The sequence below is a fragment of the Coffea arabica genome, chromosome 8c, assembly GCF_036785885.1.
Source record: "Coffea arabica cultivar ET-39 chromosome 8c, Coffea Arabica ET-39 HiFi, whole genome shotgun sequence".
NCBI classification, from domain to species: Eukaryota; Viridiplantae; Streptophyta; class Magnoliopsida; order Gentianales; family Rubiaceae; genus Coffea; species Coffea arabica.
Genome location: NC_092325.1, coordinates 12,420,314 through 12,438,717, shown reverse-complemented (window position 1 = coordinate 12,438,717; position 18,404 = coordinate 12,420,314). Strand labels below are relative to the sequence as shown.

Here is an 18,404-nt window from a genome sequence, read left to right as displayed (position 1 = left end):
ACCAACGGAATTGCTGATGAAGAGTTGCCTTCCTATTATTAAGTCCTGACAAGTCCACTAGCAATAAGAAGTCAAAAGGAGAGAATTCTGCAGGGACCACGTAACATTGATTTAGAAAATGTGTTCTTCTTTTGGGAGATGTACTCATTAGCCATAGGTGGACTTTGATGATGAAAGTAGCTTTTCTATTTGCTTCCTACGTAGCTTTGATTATTGTGGGAGACTAGTGCTCCAATAAAATAACAAGGCACTAGATTAGTGGGCTCAAGGAGAAAAGACTATGAAAAAGCTATGAAGACTAAAGGCTTGCCTTATATATATCAGATGATAGCTTCATAAGCGGGAGACTAGTTTTTAGTTTGCTCTTCAAGAAGCTCCGTAGGTAGAATAGGTAGTTGATTGGTTTGTTGGATTTTGGGTGTGAAGTTTTCTCCAGAAGTTTGTTTTTTTTTTATTTCTTCGGTCTCTTTCATTCAACTAGTTTCTTCCATGAAACTAGTTTTATTGCATTAGATTACGGAGAATCAAATTTTCATTTTCAGTTACTAGCAAGAGTTATTTATGTCTTCGAATTCAATTGAATTGTGTGGGAATTTTCTTATGAGGCGTGGCTAATTTTCTCCTCTAGTCAAGGATCAACGCGACGACGCAGTCCCATATATCTGTGAGATCTAATTAATTTTACGTGTTCCTTAATTTGTTAATATTTGCATGTTTTCTGTTTTAATTTCCATGGGATTATTTTGTTAATTGGATATCAAGGGCCCGATGTGCAATTTGACTTTTTAATCTCTTGTCAAATTAATCAATTAAATCTGTAATTGTTTAGTTGGTTAATATTAGTGACAATTAGTATTTTCACATACTAGGGGAACATGCAATCTGATTTAAATAACCCTCGTAGCGTTCACGGATTTTAGAATACACTTGTGTTATGTATTCGATTGGACTGAAATTGTTGTTTTGATTGCTTCTGATTGTTCATGTTGAAAATTTTGGGGGATGACTACGGTTTCAATTAAGCAAGAATTGGTTAATTTTCTTTTGCCCACCTGTTGTTTGATAAAATGCCTGAACAGATTTCGTGGAGATTAGTATGAATAAGTCCTGTGTACTTTCTGTATGCACTCAAGAGGAGATCTGGCCAGTCAAAGGTTGGCCAGAATCTGTGCGTTCCACCAGTTGGGGGGGGGGGAAAGAGAAGCCTTGATTCTTGAAGTTGATTTCTTACATTTTATTGTTGCATCTTGCGATGATTTTAGTACGTTTCTGCCGTGTAAAATTGCTGGATTCTGAGGCATCAGAGGCTGCAGGAATTTTTCCCTTTCAGTTGCATCGAAGAAGAAAGCCTCTGCAATTCATGAATGAATGGATTTTTGAAAAATTGCAATTTAACCCCTTAATTTTTGCCCAAATTCACTGTGGCCCTAAATCTGGATAAATTGAACTAATTTTGTCCTTTTAAGTGTAATCCTCTGTTTGCATATTTTATATGACTTTGTGGATAGATTAATTCTTGATTTTGGAGTCATGATCGTGGCTTAATAATTTCAATTGATTTTATCATGTTGGGTTTAATGAAACAAGTGATGTGGGCTAAGAGGTTATCTTTTGTTTGGGTCTAAGAAAGTGATTTTTGTTTATGTGGTTTGGGTTTTTGGTTTGGGCTAGAGAGTAGAAGCCCATCGTTTGTCGGTTAATTTTGCGGTCTTAAATGATAGAATGGTCCATTCTTTTTGCTCTGAATTTCGGTTGAGCTAGAGAGAGTCTTAGGCCCAAACAAATAAGTAACTGGCCTACCGGCCTGACCCATTAGCAACCAGAAACCAAAGTTGCAAATCAGTCCCTGAATTTCTCCTTAACTGTATTGTGGCCCTGGACATTTTCAACCTTTTTCAATTGGGTCCCTAATTTAATTGCGAAATAGGCCCTGTACTTTATTTTTCTTTAATTTTGACCCCAAAATTTTGCCAATCTTTGCAATCAAGTCCTTTCTTCTCTTGACTTCTTAAATGTGGATTGTTGACATGATTTAATCGATTCAAATTCATGTTTATTTTTATCCTTTGTGATTATTTGTCAAATAAATTGGCACCTTGACTCCTTTATTATTTTGGAGGGTAAATAAGTTGATTTCACTCCATTAGAGCTTCATTTCAAGGGAGGTATAATTTCTTTTATCCCTTTTGTCTCTCCTATGTGATCCAATGTGCTAAGTGTGAATCGCATGCCTAATTTGCTTTCATTACCATTCTTTAGTTCCATTATTTCATTCATTCTTGCTTTTATTAAATTATTCTTTTAAATGGGGTATGTGTACACCTCTTGGCTTGTAATAGATAGGGCTGTGGCGAGCAATTTGGTCCATTTTCCCCTTCCCCTTTTGTTTTAGTTAGTGAATGTAATAAGTTCATTAGCTTGGTTGCATGCCTATGTGTTATATGTTACTTGCTTTATTAGGGCCTTGCATCCAGTCGAGCATGCTAAATGTTACGTGCTACATGTTTACGAGTATTTGGTATGTCTACTTGCTTTCCATAGTGTGGATGAATGGAATGGATGAATGTACGTCACCACACTAGTCCAACGCTAGTTGTGGCTTCTTTATCGTTTCCACTAGTCCAACGCTAGTCGGAATTCATAGAATGGGCTAGTCCAACGCTAGACCCTTAGGGTTTTTTCCTCGTTAGTACATCATTTGCTTGTTCACCACATATCACGCATTTTCCTTAGTCTTATCATTTGGCATGATCCTCGAACCCCTTTTCCTCTCATTTTAGGTCCCATACTAGCTATAGGGTTCATTTTGCTTGAGTGTCCCCTTAAATATGGGATATAGACGAGTGTGGTTTTTTTTTAAGCCTTAGCACGCTTGTATTCCCTCTATAAAAGGGCAAATTGAGTCACGATCTAGGTCTCCCCGTACCCAATATGCATGCATTCCCTAGGCTCATGCATTTCTAAGTCCACTCTATCATTATACTTTCACTTTTCCTCCCATTTGCACACGTACACCTTTTATCCCTTCACTTGCACACTTTCACTTTTTTGTCTCATTTGCACACATGCACCTTTTTATCCCTTCACTTGCACACAAACACTTGTAAATACATTTGCACACCTCCACTTACATCCTATTATTTTTATTATTTTTCTCACTTCACATATCCTCACATTGCATACATGCATTCCATTCATTTGCATCCCACTCGCATTATTCGTGACCTCTTCAAAAGATCGTTATTGGGCTTCACAATTGATGTGATTGGCACCATTCAACCTTTGAAGAGAAATCCCCCCAATACCCCTAGGTCTAGGGTTTGCATTCATGTGGTGCATCCAAATGTAATAAATTCTTTGGTTAAAACAAGAAAATTTTTGATTAAATCAACGCAACTAGCCTTGGCTAGGTCGAAGGGGTGCCTTGGATTTTTATCCTTGCCTTCCCCTTCGTCAAATGTGACTCCCGAACCTTTTTTCTTTGTTTGCGTGGACTAGGAGTCGTTCAAAAGGGTTTCTTACTTTTTTTTTTCCTTAAAAAAATTCACTTTTTGGGTGACTTGGTACACCCTAACTCTATACCAAGTGGCGACTCCATTTCTCATATAAAAAAACCTTTTTGAACTATTTTTCTTGGGTCAAATCGTCGCATTTTCAAACCCCCATTTAGACCCATTTTTCTTTTAAATCACGATTCATTTTCCAATCACAAAAGACACATTTTCAAACCATTTATTCATTTATCAAAAAATGGGGCGCGACAGTTGGCGACTCCACTGGGGACTTTCGAGAGTCCGAGCAAATTTGATTTAATCAACCTTTTTCTTCTTTTAACCTTTTCATATATCACATTTGGGTGTTTTAGGGTTGCATTTTTTCCTTTTTTAGGATTTTGCATTTCACGCGTGTCCAGCTAATCCCTCGACTCATGAATGTATGTTTGAATGAATGTTTACTTGTTATCTCGCGCTTGCATTGCATTTTGGGAGGTATGGGTCACCCTAGAGCCTCGCGTTGGTTCTTGACCCTTCCCCTCCAAACGAGCACTAGCATACGAGCATACGCTTTACTTCTTTTATCCCTTTTATTTTTCTTTAGTGGCTTGTCACGCCACTCCACCCTATTAGGATTAGGTGACTCACTTGGCCATGTGATCACGACACGATGTGTGTGTAGCATGTTCCAATGAGTCACTCAATCTTCCGCTTTAAGCTATGGGTTGATAGCCTTTAGCTTTTAGTCGAAGGTTGAGGATTTTGATAGATTCACTCAAACACGTAGCCGTGACACGATGTGTGCGTAGCGGTGTTTGGGGAATCGCTCGAGCCACCGACAAAGAACCTTGGGATTGATGACCCTTGGTTTCTAAGTCTGAAGGCTCGGGGACCTGAGCTTATCGAGTCTAGATGCATTAGCGAACCCCAGCCTCATGCATCCATATTAGAATTGCCTAGGGTAGAGTCGGCCTTATCCTGAGCTAAGCACACTATTCACGAGGGGAGGGGTCCAACCCCTTTCTCCCTTTTATTGCTTTATTTCTTTGTAATGATTTCGTTGCTACAATGTGTTATGTGTATTTATCTGGCTGAACTAACTTTTCTTGGTTTTATGTCCCCATTGCATTCACAAACCCTATCAAATAAGAGGTCTGGCATGACCTTCTTTTAGAACCTACCCTCGTAGATAGGTTATTGCACGTTTAAAGATTTTGGTATATTGCATGCGTAGATTTTGGTAATTGCATAGCATTTTAGGCCTACCCTGGCAAATAAAGGGTTCCTTAGGTCACGTTTCATTTCGAATTGCACATTTTATCGCTTCAATAACTGGCATCATGCATTAAACCCTAGAAAGGGAATGCCATTTAGGGGATCCCATATTAGGAATAAACCGCCTTGTGTCTCGGATACTTAATCCAAAGAGACTTGCACGTTTACATTTTGTACCATCCAAAGGGGTAGTGCACAAGGTAAGGTAGGATCCGATCATTTTCATAGAGTAATCTTTGGGAATATGAGCATCTAATAATCACTTTTTGGCCATTTTATCAAAAATTGGTAAAAATCCCTTGCGTGAAGGACATTAATTTGAAGAAATTCACAAATGATTCCTCCTATTGAGACGATAAATAAATTGAGGCCAAAATTGTGATTTTAGAAGGCTCATAGACTAATTTTTTTTGAAACCATCAATGGCCGGCCGATTCAATCGATCCATTTTGTCAATTCATAATCAATTTTGAATAAACCATCATTTGATCAATTTACCCTTTTAGGGTCACCCGGTCGATTTTGAATAAATCGTCAATTCATTTGACCAATTTACCCTTTTTAGGGTCATTTGATCAATTTACCCTTTTTAGGGTCACCCGGTCGATTTTGAATAAATCGTCAATTAATTTGACCAATCTACCCTTTTTAGGGTCATCCGGTCGATTTTTGAATAAATCTTCATTTCATTTGGCTAATTCACCCATTTTTAGGGCAATCTAGTCGATTTTTGAATAAATCACCGATTTCATTCAATTCATTTGATTAGTTAGGGCAATTTTGTCGATTTTCGATAAATCAACAATTTCGTCCGATTCATTTGACCAGTTTACCCTTTTAGGGCGATCCGGTCCATTTTGCATAAAATTCTCAATTTCATTCGATCAAATTCCTTTTTTAGATGATTCGGTCATTTTAAGTAAATTTTTAAATTTCACTCAAATCATTTGACCCGTTTCCCTTTTTAGGGTAATTCGGTCGATTTTAAATAAATTGTTAATTTCATTCAACCCATTTGCCCAATTAGGGTTTTCAATGTCGAATTTCAAAATGGAAAACCTAGTCGATTTTGAGAAAATCGTCCATTGCATTCAGCCATTTGATCAGTTGGGGTTTTTACCCATGCTTCACTGAGAAAATTTTGTCAACGAATTCCAGTCTCTTCGGTAGGAAGTTCGTCAAGGTCAAACCCGTGCGTTTTTGCAAATATCGATCAAAAGTGATCAATCCATTCGGACGTTGACCTCATTTTGACAAATGTCTCTCCTCACTCCAATTGACCAAAATTTTCAAAATTATTTTTCACTCAATGAGTGGATCGGATTCATCAGGTATGGTATGGTGCCTACTCTAGCGGATTGCATTTTCATGCTAGGCCTACCCTTGGCACAAAAAGGGTCCCCCTATAGGACATGCATACCGATTTTATATTCTTGTTTACTAACTCAGGGTATTTTTCTTTTGTTTTCCCCCTCCCCTGCATTCATAAAAACACTTCAATAAAAGAGAAAATATTTTTCTATATCTGATGGCACTTCCGATCTAATAAAGTGTCAAAACTGAAAGTGTTATTTGATTCTTGGGCAGATCCTACAATGAAAACATAAATGATTTATCTGGAAGCTCTACGCTAAAGCCTCTGAGAGATTTGTAATTATTTTCCAAAGGGAAATTCTGTTTATTTGATTTGTTAGTATATTTTGTTCCAAAAGAAGAGGAGATGAAAAGTGTATATGTGGAGCCGTTTACAAGTTTCTCTTTTCTTATTTGTATCATAATTGAATGAGGAATTTTGTTTCAAACTTTTTCAGCAATAAAATTTTTTGGACAATTATTGTTTTGTATATACTTATGTACATTTCATTCTTTATTCTTACTCATTGGAGATTTCATGATGAATTTTGAAAAATAAAACTAAATTGAGATTTTTTCAACCTCCAGCTTGAAAATTCACAAGTGTATGCTTCCTAAAATCCTTACACTCGATTGGTGATCCGAGCCATACAATAAAAGTGCTCAGAAAAAGGTGCATGGTCACTCCAAAGGCCTCATGAGATACATTTTCTCCTTTACTGTACAATTCACTGTACAATTCATATTTTGCCCATTTCATTCAATCACAAAATAAAATCAGTCACATTGATTGATAAATTGCAAATTGGAGCAACTTTTTGCTTGCAAATGCCCATTAGTTTAACCAGATTCAATTCACATCTAAGTGAAAGCAAAAATGTGCATTATTCTTATTTGTTTTGAAAATTTGGAATGATGCTTTGAGCATTCTTTTCTCTACCTATACACACTTTATCATTTTGCTCTCCCATTTGAGCCTTTGAAAGAATAATTTCGTTTCAAATAAGAGCCCTAATGATCACTACCCTATATTGGAAAATTTTCAAATATCCAAGAAGGGGAATGAATTTTCAATGAGCAATTCGTTACTTTGATTGTCATGGAGTGTAAGAATGATACTTTGGCCATCGTTTCTACAATCTAAACACAATTTACCCATTGCATCCTCATTTGAGCTAAAAATTGGTGATTCTTTTCGAGAGCACCTATGATCGCACCCCACATTGGGGAGGTAGATCGGAGATTTTTCCAAAAAAAAAAAAAAAAAAAAAAAAAAAAAAAGCTAAAACTCAAAAGGGGGAACCGCAAATTGGGGAAATTTGATTCTACCTGAGCTTCAATTGTGAGAAAAAGAAGAGTGAAAAGAAAAGAAAGAAAAGTTGTCTGGCGGACCCTCTATGTTTCACAAATATGGATGAACAAGGGTCTTCCTTAGTCAGTAATTCAGATACATGCAAAAAAAAAAAAAAAAAAAAAAAAAAAAATTCGCATTAACGAAAGTTTCCTTTCAGAGTTATTGTAAGGAACGGATTTAAAGTCAGGCCCTCTTCTTTTCCGATCAAGCATTCTATCCCTAGTTATCCCTTTTGAGCCTTCAGAATAAAAATACATCGTTTGGCAACCCCTGAGAATCGCAAACCCCACACTGGGGCAAGTTTGCAAAAGAAAGGGAAAATTCAAGAAGTGAAAAAGTGAAAAGTCGCAAAATCAAAAGCAAAAGAAAAGAGAACCTCAGTTCAAAATAAACTGGGGCAAATTTTTGAAAATTTCAAAGGAATGGCAAAAGGCCGAGGGAAAAACAAAATGAAAGAGAGCCTCAATTGAGCATAAACTGGGGCAAATTCTGGTTTAGCCCTAAAATAGGGTTGGCAACAATGCGATCTCAGATTTTTCAAACCATTTTTAAAATCTGCCTTCAAGCCTTAACTTTTTTAAACACCCTACCAGACCCCATTACAAAAGCCGAAAGTCCTGACTTCTGTTCTTTGCAATGGCCTTGTCAAGAAAATTTCTGATGCCGGAAAATTTAGCTGTATTTCTGAATTGCCTGGATATGGGATTGACGCTACTCACCATGTGAAAGCCCATCAGTTCGAAAAAGAAAAAGGAAAAAAAGAAGAAAAGAAGCAAGAAAGGAAAATGCAGAAAAATTCGACACTGAGGTCCCTGGGGAATGATGAGAAAATCCAAACAAAGTCTGAAATCTTTTGAGTTCAAAATATGGGCAATTTTGGAAAAAAGCAATCTATGGTGCAATATCCTTGAAGGTCTTAAACTATCGTTTTCAAGCCACATTACAAGCTAATAAAGTCCATCGTTGACTTATTCTTTCATGACAATCCAAAGTGAGGATCATACTCATAAGAAATTCATCAAATCATTTGTGATCATAAGGGTATAACCCGTTTCCACATGTTTAGCTATCAATTCTGTCCATACGTTACAAGCCTAGAAAGCTTGTATGTTGACCAAGTTTTCTTGAAAAATAAGGGTGACAAACTCTTTGCTTTCACTAAGATGTGATGTTGAATGCATTACAATTTTGGGCACAAAAGCCAAACAAATTCTGACCTCCCATTTCCTTAGCCATTTCAAAAAAAATAATAAAGTCACTTGATTGGTCCTGAAAGATGAGCCAATCAGAAGTGGTGACCCGTTACCTTAAACGCCAATGCTAGAAGTGAGGAAGAAATTTTCTTGAATTTGGTGTTACTTCGAGGAATTCATCATGAAATTTCTGCATTCAACGTTCAAATGATTACTTTCTAAATTTTGGAAGGTGCGATTTCTCTTTGTTCAAATAAATGGGGAATCATCTGAACAAATTTTTTGCAATCAAATGGGCCCACACAGGGGCAAATTTTCATTTGAGAGATTTTTGCAATTAAATGTGCCCACACTGGGGCAAGTTTTCATTGGAGGGATTTTGTAAAATAAGCCTACACTGGGGCAAAATTTTCCGCAATACATTTGAGATTTTCGCCCAAGAGTCAAGCAAGACATTTTTCGGACCAATCACACTGTTCTTTCCAAATAAGAAATTTGAATGCATGTCATACTTTGAGGAACCCCTTGTACAGGTAATCATGGTTCAAAAGGACGAAAAACATCCAGTGAGGCGGAAGGCCGATACTGCAAAGAGAAGCAAGAAGAAGGAGGAAATGGACTTGACACTGAAAAGAAAAAATCAAAAATCAAAAATGCAAAAATCAAAATCAAAATCAATCAATCAGAAAAATCAGGAAAAATCAAATTCAATTTCTTGTTTCTTGAAAAATCAAATTTGATTTCTTGTGGACAAAGCTTCAATGCACGCTGCGCATCATTCTGTTCCCCCATTCTCTCAACATTTCCAAAATCAAGTTGGGCCTGGACCTGGTGCCGCCAACATTCTAAAAATCTCGTTGGGCCTGGACTTGGTGCCGCCAACATTCTAAAAATCTCGTTGGGCCTGGATCTTGTGCCGCCAACATTTCCAAAATCAAGTTGGGCCTGGACCTGGTGCCGCCAACATTCTAAAAATCTCGTTGGGCCTGGATCTTGTGCCGCCAACATCTCCAAAATCAAGTTGGACCTGGACCTGGTGCCGCCAACATTCTAAAAATCTCGTTGGGCCTGGATTTTGTGCCGCCGACATCTTATTGAGTCTGAAATTTGTGCCGCCAGTGCAACCAAGGCAGGCTTGGGTGTAATCCCACTGACCAATTCATCATACTGGGGCAAATTATCTTTGGAAAGTTTCTCAAAAAAAAAAAAAAAAAAAAGTCAAAAAAAAAAGTCAAAAAATCAAAAATAAAAAATGCAAAAATCAAAATCAAATCAAGTTTCATCACGGCAGGTTTGGGCTTAATCCCACTGACCGATGATCAAAAGTATTTTCGGGTCAGTCCCATGATCAAAAGCTTATCCGGGTCAGTCCCATGATCAAAAGCCTGTTCGGGCCAGTCCCGTTTAATTCTGTTCGGGTCAGTCCCGTTTAAATTCTGTTCGGGTCAGTCCCGTTTAAATTCCTGTTCGGGTCAGTCCCGTTTAATTTCTGTTCGGGTCAGTCCCGTTTTAATTCTTTTCGGGTCAGTCCCGTTTAATTTCTGTTCGGGTCAGTCCCGTTTAAATTCTGTTCGGGTCAGTCCCGTTTAAATTCCTGTTCGGGTCAGTCCCGTTTAATTTCTGTTCGGGTCAGTCCCGTTTAAATTCTGTTCGGGTCAGTCCCGTTTAAATTCCTGTTCGGGTCAGTCCCGTTTAATTTCTATTCGGGTCAGTCCCGTTTTAATTCTTTTCGGGTCAGTCCCGTTTAATTTCTGTTCGGGTCAGTCCCGTTTAAATTCTGTTCGGGCCAGTCCCGTTTAATTCTGTTCGGGCCAGTCCCGTTTAATTTCTATTCGGGTCAGTCCCGTTTAAATTCTGTTCGGGTCAGTCCCGTTTAATTTCTGTTCGGGTCAGTCCCGTTTAAATTCCTGTTCGGGTCAGTCCCGTTTAATTCTGTTCGGGCCAGTCCCGTTTAATTTCTGTTCGGGTCAGTCCCGTTTAAATTCTGTTCGGGTCAGTCCCGTTTAATTTCTGTTCGGGTCAGTCCCGTTTAAATTCTGTTCGGGTCAGTCCCGTTTAAATTCCTGTTCGGGTCAGTCCCGTTTTAAATTCTGTTCGGGTCAGTCCCGTTTAAATTCCTGTTCGGGTCAGTCCCGTTTAATTTCTGTTCGGGTCAGTCCCGTTTTAAATTCTTGTTCGGGTCAGTCCCGTTTAATTTCTGTTCGGGTCAGTCCCGTTTTTAAATTTTCTGTTCGGGTCTATCCCGTTTTAAATTTCATGTTCGGGTCTATCCCGTTTTAAATTTTTTTTCGGGCCAGTCCCGTTTTAATTTTCTGTTTGGGTTAGTCCCATTTTGAAATTTTGAGGTCGATCCCCATTTCTAAAGCGTCAATCGGTCGAGTCGTTCGCAGCCAAATAACGCAGGTAAGTATTTGGTGTCTATTTCTTTGTCTCAAGTTTTTCCAAAACTCAGACAAAGAGGGGCAAACTGTAGACACCAAATTTTTGGTGTTTTTACTGGGTTTAATTCTAGGTTTTTTATTATGCTATTTCATTTTATTCTTTTTTACTTTTATTTTTATTTTTTGTTGTAGTTATTTTATTTTATTCTATTCTTGGCCTCATACTAAATTTCAGAAAAAACAAAGGAAAAGGAAAGGAAAATAAAAAGAACAAAAGAAAAATAATAAAAATGTCAAGTGGAATCTTGCATGTGGGACAAATGTCCTCATTCTAGTTGGACAACAAAGGGGTTTAGGTGTTACACATTTAGAGGAGTAAGAGAGCATCATCGGAGGAAAAAAAAAGGGAAGGGAAAGAAGAAGAAAAAAAAAAAAAAACAAGGAGGTCGGCTAGGGAGCAAAACAGGAAAAGAGGGGGAAGGCTTCGGCTTCAGTGGCGGCGGAGCTTGAGAAATGGAGAGGAAAGGAGAGTGGCGAACAAGAGGAAAACTATCGGACAAGGATAAGGGAGAGGCTCTCGGATGAAAAAGGAAAAAAACAGCAAAAAGGGAACAAGAAAATGAAGGGGGGCTTCGGCTTCAACAAACAGCAAGAAATTCTGGTAAAAAGGGGGGACCAATTAGAGAGGTGAACTTCGTCTAGGCGGCTGAGAAGCAGAGGAAGAAAGGGAGAAAACAAAAGAAATAAGTGACGGGCGGCGGATGTAGCTAAAAAGAAAACAGAGGAAAGAAAACAGAAATGGCGGCCAAAAGGAAAACTAGAGAGGGAGTCTGAGAAAGCTTGGGCCTCGATTAAGAAATAGAAAAAGGAGGAAAGAAGAGATTACGGGAGAGGACAGGGGAAGCTGGCGGCTGAAATCTGAAGCTAGAAGGAGCAAGGGAAAATAAAAGAAAACAGAGAGCAAGGGAAATGGAGGTTTCAACTTCAATCATCAAAGGAGAGGAAAATTCCCAGTTACGGCTGCAAAAATAATTTCCACTATCTCAACCGACTGCCCATCCAACACCTCAACCGCTTGCCCAAGAACCGGAGCCTCCCCCTCGCTTGAACCCGCCGCTGCTGTCCATGAATTGTCGCCGTAAGAGACCGTTGTAAGGTGATTTCTCCATTTACATTTTAGTTTTCCTTCAGAGCCTGATTTGTTTTTTTTTTTTTCCGTGGGTTGTTATTTTAACTTCCATGCAGATTGTTCACGGATTTTAGAATACACTTGTGTTATGTATTCGATTGGACTGAAATTGTTGTTTTGATTGCTTCTGATTGTTCATGTTGAAAATTTTGGGGGATGACTACGGTTTCAATTAAGCAAGAATTGGTTAATTTTCTTTTGCCCACCTGTTGTTTGATAAAATGCCTGAACAGATTTCGTGGAGATTAGTATGAATAAGTCCTGTGTACTTTCTGTATGCACTCAAGAGGAGATCTGGCCAGTCAAAGGTTGGCCAGAATCTGTGCGTTCCACCAGTTGGGGGGGGGGGAAAGAGAAGCCTTGATTCTTGAAGTTGATTTCTTACATTTTATTGTTGCATCTTGCGATGATTTTAGTACGTTTCTGCCGTGTAAAATTGCTGGATTCTGAGGCATCAGAGGCTGCAGGAATTTTTCCCTTTCAGTTGCATCGAAGAAGAAAGCCTCTGCAATTCATGAATGAATGGATTTTTGAAAAATTGCAATTTAACCCCTTAATTTTTGCCCAAATTCACTGTGGCCCTAAATCTGGATAAATTGAACTAATTTTGTCCTTTTAAGTGTAATCCTCTGTTTGCATATTTTATATGACTTTGTGGATAGATTAATTCTTGATTTTGGAGTCATGATCGTGGCTTAATAATTTCAATTGATTTTATCATGTTGGGTTTAATGAAACAAGTGATGTGGGCTAAGAGGTTATCTTTTGTTTGGGTCTAAGAAAGTGATTTTTGTTTATGTGGTTTGGGTTTTTGGTTTGGGCTAGAGAGTAGAAGCCCATCGTTTGTCGGTTAATTTTGGGGTCTTAAATGATAGAATGGTCCATTCTTTTTGCTCTGAATTTCGGTTGAGCTAGAGAGAGTCTTAGGCCCAAACAAATAAGTAACTGGCCTACCGGCCTGACCCATTAGCAACCAGAAACCAAAGTTGCAAATCAGTCCCTGAATTTCTCCTTAACTGTATTGTGGCCCTGGACATTTTCAACCTTTTTCAATTGGGTCCCTAATTTAATTGCGAAATAGGCCCTGTACTTTATTTTTCTTTAATTTTGACCCCAAAATTTTGCCAATCTTTGCAATCAAGTCCTTTCTTCTCTTGACTTCTTAAATGTGGATTGTTGACATGATTTAATCGATTCAAATTCATGTTTATTTTTATCCTTTGTGATTATTTGTCAAATAAATTGGCACCTTGACTCCTTTATTATTTTGGAGGGTAAATAAGTTGATTTCACTCCATTAGAGCTTCATTTCAAGGGAGGTATAATTTCTTTTATCCCTTTTGTCTCTCCTATGTGATCCAATGTGCTAAGTGTGAATCGCATGCCTAATTTGCTTTCATTACCATTCTTTAGTTCCATTATTTCATTCATTCTTGCTTTTATTAAATTATTCTTTTAAATGGGGTATGTGTACACCTCTTGGCTTGTAATAGATAGGGCTGTGGCGAGCAATTTGGTCCATTTTCCCCTTCCCCTTTTGTTTTAGTTAGTGAATGTAATAAGTTCATTAGCTTGGTTGCATGCCTATGTGTTATATGTTACTTGCTTTATTAGGGCCTTGCATCCAGTCGAGCATGCTAAATGTTACGTGCTACATGTTTACGAGTATTTGGTATGTCTACTTGCTTTCCATAGTGTGGATGAATGGAATGGATGAATATACGTCACCACACTAGTCCAACGCTAGTTGTGGCTTCTTTATCGTTTCCACTAGTCCAACGCTAGTCGGAATTCATAGAATGGGCTAGTCCAACGCTAGACCCTTAGGGTTTTTTCCTCGTTAGTACATCATTTGCTTGTTCACCACATATCACGCATTTTCCTTAGTCTTATCATTTGGCATGATCCTCGAACCCCTTTTCCTCTCATTTTAGGTCCCATACTAGCTATAGGGTTCATTTTGCTTGAGTGTCCCCTTAAATATGGGATATAGACGAGTGTGGTTTTTTTTTAAGCCTTAGCACGCTTGTATTCCCTCTATAAAAGGGCAAATTGAGTCACGATCTAGGTCTCCCCGTACCCAATATGCATGCATTCCCTAGGCTCATGCATTTCTAAGTCCACTCTATCATTATACTTTCACTTTTCCTCCCATTTGCACACGTACACCTTTTATCCCTTCACTTGCACACTTTCACTTTTTTTGTCTCATTTGCACACATGCACCTTTTTATCCCTTCACTTGCACACAAACACTTGTAAATACATTTGCACACCTCCACTTACATCCTATTATTTTTATTATTTTTCTCACTTCACATATCCTCACATTGCATACATGCATTCCATTCATTTGCATCCCACTCGCATTATTCGTGACCTCTTCAAAAGATCGTTATTGGGCTTCACAATTGATGTGATTGGCACCATTCAACGTTTGAAGAGAAATCCCCCCAATACCCCTAGGTCTAGGGTTTGCATTCATGTGGTGCATCCAAATGTAATAAATTCTTTGGTTAAAACAAGAAAATTTTTGATTAAATCAACGCAACTAGCCTTGGCTAGGTCGAAGGGGTGCCTTGGATTTTTATCCTTGCCTTCCCCTTCGTCAAATGTGACTCCCGAACCTTTTTTCTTTGTTTGCGTGGACTAGGAGTCGTTCAAAAGGGTTTCTTACTTTTTTTTTTCCTTAAAAAAATTCACTTTTTGGGTGACTTGGTACACCCTAACTCTATACCAAGTGGCGACTCCATTTCTCATATAAAAAAACCTTTTTGAACTATTTTTCTTGGGTCAAATCGTCGCATTTTCAAACCCCCATTTAGACCCATTTTTCTTTTAAATCACGATTCATTTTCCAATCACAAAAGACACATTTTCAAACCATTTATTCATTTATCAAAAAATGGGGCGCGACAGTAGCGTGTTATTAATTTGGGCTAGGTTTTTCTAGTTTTTAATGCAATTAGAAAATTAATTCCTACGGTCGTACCTAGGAGTATTTCCTGGTTAGAGGTAATCAACGGTCGTACCTTGGTTATCAATAAATTAAGGAAAAGCTGGTCGTTAGAGTTTATCAGCGGCTATAACTAGCCTATTAATTAAATTAAGTGAACATTCTTTGCATCAATGATCGGATGAATGGACTGTGTCTGCGTAGTTGTATCCTTGGCTAGAATTTATTTATCATTTATTTAATTGCTATTTACAATTGTATTAATTAATTATTTATCTTTGGTTAAATTGTTTAATTATTTTTAGTTAAATTGTTTAATTATTTATTTTTAGTTTTATCTGATAAAAATCCCCCGTGTCCCGAACTTGAAAAGAATCGAATTTTTTTCCAGTCCCTGTGGATTCGACCCTACTCACTACTATACACAGAAAATTCATTTTTCTCGAGTAGGTATTTATTATTGCACAGGCCCGACACCTGTCAGAAAGAAAGAGAAAAATTTTGTGGTCAAGATTAGGCCAAGTGTTAGCCCAATTTGTGGACACCATTAGTCCTAATCCTCTTGCTTTCTTATAAGACAACTAAGCTTCATTTCCCTCCATATTTCTGCATAAGAGCCGAGAGAGAGAGAGGGGAGGAACAAGAGAAAAACTCCTTCATTTCAACTTTAATCTAACAACTAAGTGATGAATCAAACAAAAGAAACCGATTAAACTTGTTCTTGAGTGATTAGTTAGTGATTTGTGGTGAGACTTTGGAAGGAGAAAACTTGGGCTACCCTTAGTGAACTCTAGTCAAGGTAAGAAAGCTTATCTCTCTAAGTTTTACTTTCAATTTTGTTAAATTAAGCTTAGCAACTTGATTTTGTAGTGGAATCATGGATATTATCATGTTTTAGAAGTTTTCCCCTTTTTATATGATGAACTAGGGCTTGAGGAATTTCTGCCCAATTTGATGTATGATGCATATATGTTGTAATTAAGTTTATAGAAGGGGTTTTGGTAGTGTTAGAAGTGAGAAATTAAGGAAAGTTGCACTAAAAACTGAAAATTCCAGATTTCTGGAAATTCTTGCTTCCATTCTGTCCGAATTTGTAACTGTATGTTAGAGGCTGAATTGGCATTAGGTCAAAAAAGGAAAGTTGTATAGAATTGTATTTTATAGGTGCCTACAAAATTTCAGCTCAATCGGAGCAACGTAGGTCGTGAAAAATCCAAAATACCCTTACTATTTTAAGTTTTTCCCCAGCAGTCCGTGTGATCAGTTTGTCCAGTTTATCACATTTTTTGACTAGGATCCGTACTGATTTAGCTTTTTTCCAAAACATGAAAGTTGTATTATTCTGACTTAGCTTTCAAATGCCTCTAAGAACACCTGAATTGGACTTTTGTACACTGAGTTATGTCCGTTACAGTGTAATGCAATTAAACAGCCGACGAATTGGTTTCTGGTTTAGTAATTTGAGAATTTGACCAAGCTACATTAGAAACTGGACTAAGTGACCTTCATGAACATTGTAGTTCTGTGTCTTAGCTTCGAAACAGCATAGGTTTCGTCTCAATATGATAAACGTAGCCTCGGATATGTTATTTCCGCATTCATACGTCAAATCTGTCTTGTGCCAAATTGAATTTCTGCACTTGCTATTGTTGTGATTCTTGTTATTATGATATTGTGAGCCTATGGAACGGCTCTTGACATGAATTGTTGATATATGTGATGTTGGGTTGTGGTTGAGAAAATAATGAAGCCTAAATGGCTGGAAAATTAGGTAAACACAAAGGGCATGCTGCCCGAATTTTTACTCAAGGACTAGAAAACTATATTAGCGACTTGAGTGAAGGTTAAGTACTTATTACTTGAACTAGCAAGGACCTTTGCTACTATGTTTCTCGAGTGTTATACGTTAGAACTTGGCCGAACTTGTACCCTTGAGGAAAAGATATAATGGCCAATGTAAACTTGTATTTCTTTGTACTTTCAACTCAAGTGTTGTTTTCCAAGTATATATACTACAAAAACTTTACGATTTGAAAAGCGAGCAAGTGTTTCACGAATGTCTTTCAAATGAATTTCAATTGGTTGATTCTTAATGAACGGAACGTTTAAGTTTCGAATCTTACTCGTGTTTCAAAGTTCTCAAATTGGATTTCTATCGCAGATCTGGACTTCAAACATGGAGTATAGTTGAACGTGAATACTTGAAGCACTATAATTGGAGTGAGTGATCCCTCGACTGTCCCAAAGTTACTTTTGACTAATTCTTGCATTTATTACTCCATTGCATATCATTTGGGGTTCGGGTGTGTGCCATGACATAATTTGGCTCCAATGAGTTCCTGGAAAGTCTTGTGCTTAGAACCAATGTCTCCACTATTGTTTATACATTCTTTGGAGCACGATGGCTCCTTACTTCTGTGTCATGGTTACTTGATCTAAACGAGCATTGGATATTTAAGTACAAGAACTTCACTGGCTCGCAGGAGCAATAAATGAACATTTGATTACTGCATCATGACATCATATTAATGCTTTATTGTGAAATATACTTGGCTGTTGATTTTACTGGTCACTCGCTGAGCTTCTAGCTCACCCCCTACTATCTTCTTCTCCCCACAGGGATCGAAGTAAAGGAAGAACTTGTTTTTGGATCTTTGTGTGGCTGGATGGCGTACATCTTGTATAGTTTAGTTTTGGTTTTGGTTTATGCACTTTTGGGCTTGTATAAATATTTGGAATTGAATCGGATGTAAATCTACATTTTACGCTTAGAACTAGTTTCCGCTTCGCTTATGATATGTAATTTTGGAGAATTGGATGTATTATTTGAGTTGTACCTTGTAATTTACTTGAGGAATGTAGTAAGTGAGTGAGTCCCGGCGAGAGCTGGGCAGGCGGCCCGCCGAACCCTCTGGTTCGCCTTAGGGGAAGGTGGGGTCGTCACAAGTGGTATCAGAACTTAGGCTTCAGATCTCTATAGTGTATCCTAGAGTTAAAGTTTAGGATGCCTGACTGTGAGGTTAATTCGAATATGATGTGAACAATGGTTTATTGTATCCTAGGGGTTAAAGAAAGTGATTATTTGAGAGTTTCTTACTTGGGACTTGTAGAAAAAACAAATTTGGGAGTTAGGTGATGTTATATTGAAGGAAAATATAGGATGAGAGAGTTGTAGTGACAAATTGGATGAATTTGAATTATCCTTATAC

At 37.8% G+C, this 18,404-nt stretch overlaps 1 long non-coding RNA gene across 1 annotated transcript; it reads left to right on the top strand.

Annotated features, from left to right (window-relative positions):
• Window positions 1–11,461: 11,461 nt before the first annotated feature.
• On the top strand, window positions 11,462–18,023 carry LOC140013781 (uncharacterized). The gene is made up of 3 exons (XR_011820618.1): window positions 11,462–12,206; window positions 17,357–17,415; window positions 17,815–18,023. It is a non-coding gene; the product is annotated as an uncharacterized lncRNA (long non-coding RNA).
• Window positions 18,024–18,404: the final 381 nt, after the last annotated feature.